The sequence below is a fragment of the Elephas maximus genome, chromosome 21 (genome assembly GCF_024166365.1).
Source record: "Elephas maximus indicus isolate mEleMax1 chromosome 21, mEleMax1 primary haplotype, whole genome shotgun sequence".
Lineage (NCBI taxonomy): Eukaryota > Metazoa > Chordata > Mammalia > Proboscidea > Elephantidae > Elephas > Elephas maximus.
In genome coordinates this window covers 55,157,837-55,163,836 of record NC_064839.1, presented here as the reverse complement: position 1 = coordinate 55,163,836, position 6,000 = coordinate 55,157,837, and positions in this window count along the sequence as shown.

The window sequence follows — 6,000 nt, the reverse complement described above, 5'->3', positions numbered from 1 at the left end:
ATTTGATATTAAATAATAAAGGAAATAAAGTAAATGATGTGAAATAGGACCTATGAGTCGGAATTGACCCGACAGCACTGGGTAGGACTAACTTAGATGAAATTGAGAATTAAGGTAAATTATATATAAAATTAAATACAATTTAACTCAACTAAATTAAATTATTTAAATATTAAATAATTTTTAAATATAATAAAATGAAAAAATTAAATTACATTAAATATTAAATAAAATTTCAAAGAACATTAAATTAAAATTAAGTTAAATATTACCTAAAAAATAACAAAATAAAGCTAAATTAATTAAATTAAATATTAATTAAGATTAATATAAATAAAATGGAATTAAATATGAAAATAACACATTAAACTACATATTAAATAAAACTAAATATTAAGTAAAATATTATATAAAATGCAATAAATATAATATTTTTTGCGAACTCAGCAGTGGGCCTTGTAGGTTATGTCCAATTTGAAGGTAACCAACAGGATCTCAGTTCCATGTCTGCCTTCTCTCATATTAAACTAAATAAAACAATTTAATTAAATTAAATAATTAAATTAATATTAATAAAATTAATTTTAGTAAGATCAAATCAATTTAAAATAATATACTAAATTGTGTATTGAATGAAAAATTAAATATTCAATTGTATCAAATATTACCAAAAACACAAAATATTATCAGAAATTAAATAAAATATCAAAAAAATAAAATACAATGTCAAAATAACATATTAAATAAAATTAATAATTTTACATTATATTCAGTATAAACTAAGACAAAATTAAAATAAGCTAAATATTAATTAAATAAGAAATAAAATAAAATTATAAATTAAGTTCAATGTAAAATAAAATATTGAAAACATCCAGGGGTCTCTCAGGACACCCAAGCTGGGCCTGAGACTTCTGAGGTGAATCAGATATGGAACAGGCTCCCAAAGAGTTCTCAATGCAGAGGGGCCAGCTAAGCAGACAATTAACCACAAGAGGTGAGCCTAGGCAGAGCCCAGAGGAGAGCTGTTAATTTCTCCTACCAAAACCAAAAACTCCCTTGCGATGGAGCCAATTCCTCCTCATAGTGACCCTATAGGACAGAGTAGAACTGGTCCACAGGATTTCCAAGGGGCACCTGGTGGATTTGAACTGCCAACCTTTTGGTTAACAGCCATAGCTCTTAACCACTATGCCACCAGGGTTTTGCTTTCTCCTGCAGGAACACGCATTTGAAATCAGTTCCTGAAGATGAGTTTCTACTGAATAGTGTGTATCAGACAGAAATCCTTAAGTCATTGTCTTACTCTTCTTCTCAACCACCAACCTGAAGCTCCTCAAGGCTAGGAGCTGTTTCCTCTTCTTCAGTGGGAGCCCCTGAGGGTGGGGACCTCTATCCTTCTTTACCTGGGATCATCCACTCTGCAAACTGCCCTTATACTTGCACATGCTGGAATGACAAGGAAACCAGGTATAAGTAAGCTTCTCTTAGTCAAGATCTTAGAGTGATAACCACTTTAGCATAGCAGAGAGGGACTGAGGTTTGAATCATCAGCTGGACAGCAGAGGAGGTAGCCTGAGCTTTATAAACACCCAAAACCCAAACCCACTGCTGTCAAGTAAATTCCAACTCATAGTGACCCTGTAGTTTCCAATGTTGCAAATCTTTATGGAAGCAGACTGCCACATCTTTCTCCTGCAGAGCTGCTGGTGAGTTTGAACTGCCAACTTTTCCGTTAGCAGCCAAGGGCTTTAACAACTGTCCCACCAGAGCTCCTTTTATAAACACCAAACCTACTGCCTTCTGGTCAATTCCAACTCATAGCAACTCCATAGGGTTGCCAAGACTGTAAATCTCAGAAGCCAACTACCACATCTTTTTCCCTTGGAGCTGCTGCTGGTTTCAAACCACCGATCTTTTGGTTAGCAGTCAAGCACTTTAACTACTGCACCGCCGGGGCTCCTTTTTATAAATACGGTACTGGCAAATTATAATGAGCAGGCAAGAGTTTTGGATTAGACTCTACTCCCACCGATATTGTGACCTCAGGTGTGTAACTGAACATGTCTGCACCTCAGTTTCCCCATCTATAAAATGGTGATCACTAAAGTACCTACCTCATTGTCTTGTTTGGACCAAGAGTGATTTCAAAATGATTTCTGCTGAATCCTGGCTGAAAGCAGAAAATACCGGAAGGATGTTTACCTGTGTTTTATTGACTACGCAAAGACATTCGACTCTGTGGCTCATAACAAATTATGGATAACATTGCAAAGAAGGGGAATTCCAGAACACTTAATTGTGCTCACAGGGAACCTGTACATAGATCAACAGGCAGTTTTTTGGACAGGACAAGAGGATGCTGAGTAGTTTAAAGTCAGGAAAGGTGTGCATCAGGATTATATCCTTTCACCATACCTATGCAATCTGTATGCTGAGCAAATAATCTGAGAAGCTGAACTATATGAAGAAGAATGGGACATCAGGATTGGAGGAAGACTCATTAACAACCTGCATTATGCAGATGACACCACCTTGCTTGCTGGAAGTGAAGAGAACTTGAAGCACTTACTGATGAAGATCAAAGACCACAGCCTTCAGTATGGATTGCACCTCAACATTAAGAAAACAAAAATCCTCACAACTGGACCAATAAGAAACATCACGATAAACAGAGAAAAGGTTGAAGTTGCCAAGGATTTCTTTTTGCTTGGATCCACAATCAACACTCCTGGAAGCAGCAGTCAAGAAATCAAAAGATCCATTGCATTGGGCAAATCTGCTATAAAGGACCTCTTGAAAGTGTGGAAAAGCAAAGATGTCACCTTGAAGACTAAAGTGGGCCTGACCCAAAACATGGCATTTTCAATCACATCATAGGCATGTGAAAGCTGAACAATGAATAAGGAAGACCGAAGAAGAATTGATGCCTTTGAGTTGTGGTGTTGGTGACGAATATTGAATACACCATGGACTGCCAAAAGAACAAATGAATCTGTCTTGGAAGAAGTACAACCAGAATGCTCCTTAGAAGCAAAGATGGCGAGACTTCCATCAGTCCCTGGAGAAGGTCATTATGCTCGGTAAAGCACAGGGTCAGTTGAAAAGAGGAAGACCCTCAAAGACATGGATTGACGCAGTGGCTGCAATGATGGGCTCAAGGCTAACAACAGTTGTGAACATGGTGCAGGACCGGGCAGTGTTTCATTCTGTGGTACACAGGGTCTCTGTGAGTCGGAATTGACCCCATGGCACCTAACAACAACCACAGAAGATGCCCAGTGTCCACTCGGTTCATCAGGAGGCAAAATGGAGGGAGAGTCATTGTCCCCCAACTGTTCCCTACCCAGGTGGAGGGACAGGCCTTCTGGATGTGTACCCCGTACTAGTAAGCCATTGCAGGGCTGTGTCATTTCTCTAGGCCAAGGATGCTTTCAGAGACATTTTCATATACTTCTCCAAGGAAGGGTATGTGGAGATGGGAGAGTGGGAGAAACTCTGCTACAGGAACCTGAAAATGAACTACAAGGCATTGGTCACTACAGGTAGCAGGAGGTGCTGGGTGCATAGAGCTGGGGATCGTACAAACAGGTCTCAGCCTCTGCACTCTTGTGACTCTCTCCTACATGCAAGGAGACCTGGAGGGAAGGTTGGTTCTCTTTTGTCCATGCTATGCTCTCCCAGCCCATCCACTGAGCCACTGCCCTTCCTTCTTCCTCCTAGCTTGTCCCTCTGAAGACAAAGATTTTTTTTCTTTCCAGGTCTCAGAGCCTCTCACCCAGCTTTCGCGTGTCACTGCATGCAGGCCATAAAAGCCCAGATGAGGATTCCAATGAGGAACAGACACCTAGGCAGCAAGGTAAGGCCAGCAGTATTTCGAGGGATCAGGGCTCAATCAATCAGCCGAAACTGGAAAGATCAAGTTGAGTTAAAGATCTGTGATTCCCATCTATGGATTTCAGGTATTTTAGGCTCATGAAAGTAATGTGTGAGGTGAAACCGAATGCCGGCTTGTCCAGGTTGACACGGAGAGAGAGCCTTCATAGATAAACCTATTCCTCAAGGTTTATCACACATCTCTATCTGGACCCAGTTAAAATCCCCAACCCTGTTAATTAAATTTTTGAATAAATATAAAAATACTTTATGTACATAAGATGAACAAGAGATGAGGTTTAAAACACTTTAAGAAACCAGTTAGGTACTAATTAACGGTACTGCAAAAACCATTTTCAAATCACCCTTGGATAATCCTTGGACTATCCACGCTCTGGTTCATGATTCTCTGTTCCTACGTGAGCATCTCCAAAGTTTGGAAACATTCACCAGGCAAAATGAATTACGATTTCTCTTCATCTTTTAGTCAAACCTCCTTGGGTGGCCTCCAGAGTGGAGCAGTAAACACCAGGCATGTATCTGGGTGTCCTATAGATGAAAACACCTTTCACGTGGAGCCATACATACTCAGGTAAGAGCAGGAGAATGTATAGAGCCCCATGACTGCTGCCAGCCTCTCCTGATCGCTCCGGCACACAGACCGACACTATCACCATCTTAATAGTAATGACAGCAATAGTAATAGCTATCACTTGTTTTATTTCCACAGTATTTGAGACTTTAAGTACTTTACATAAATAAACTCTCTTAAACCATATCATTTAATAGATAATTTAAGAACATAGGATAACAGAAAAATGAGATTTTATCTATTTTTTTTAATTTAAAGACACTGATTAGTTGACACTTCAATAGAAATATTAAAAAACAAAAAACAGTTGCCATTGAGCCTATTCTGACTCATCACAACCCCATGTGTGACAGAATAGAACGGTGCTTCATAAGGTTTTCAATTAATGTAACCTTCAGAAGTGGATTGCCAGGCCTTTCATCCAAGATGCCTCTGGGTGGATTCGGACCTCCAACCTTTCAGTTCGTATGTAGCCAAGAGCTTAATCATTTATGCCACCCAGGGACTCCAATATAAGCATAGTCTTTAATTAATGATATTGCAGAAATCATTTTCAAATCACCCTTGCCACAAACAAGCCTATATGGTATGTATTTTAGTGATCACCATTTTATGAAGAAAATGACGTGCAGACATGTTCAGTTACACACCTGAGATCACAATACCAGTGAAGGTAGAGTTTAATCCAAAACGGTTACTTGCTTATTAAAATTTGCACATATTTATGGAAACTCCATAGACACATCCTAACTTCCTAAGGGACCGAATAACTGGGCTGAGGGCTGTGGGGACCATGGTCTCGGGGAACATCTAACTCAACTGGAATAACATAGTTTATAAAGAAAATATTCTACATTCTACTTTGGCGAGTAGTGTCTGGGGTCTTAAAAGCCTGTGAGTGGCCATCTAAGATACTCCACTGGCCTCACCCCTTCGGAAGCATGGACGAATGAAGAAAACTAAAGACACGGGAAAGATTAGTCCAAAGGACTAATGGACCACATCTGCCATGGCTTCCACCAGACTGAGTCCAGTACAACTAGATGTTGCCTGGCTACCACCACTGACTGCTCTGACAGTGATCACAATAGAGAGTTCCAGACAGAGCTGGAGAAGAATGTAGAACAGAGTTCTATCTAACTCAACAAAAAAGGACCAGACTTATTGGCCTGAGACTGGAGAAACCCTGAGAGTATGGCCCCCAGACACACTTTTAGCTCAGTAATGAAGTCCCTCCTGAGGTTCACCCTTCATTCAAAGATAAGACAGGCCCATAAAACAAATGAGACCCCAAATTCTCACTAAAAGACCACACTTAATGGTATGATTGCGACTAGAGGAATCCCAGAGACAATGCTCCCCAGAACTTCTGATGGCACAGGACAGGAACCATCCCCGAAGACAAATCATCAGGCATGAAAAGGACTGGTCAGTTGGGGGGAGAGAGATGCTGATGAAGAGTGAGCTAATTAAATCAGGTGGACACGGGAGAGTGTGTAGGCAACTCTTGACTGGAGAGGGGATGGGAAAAT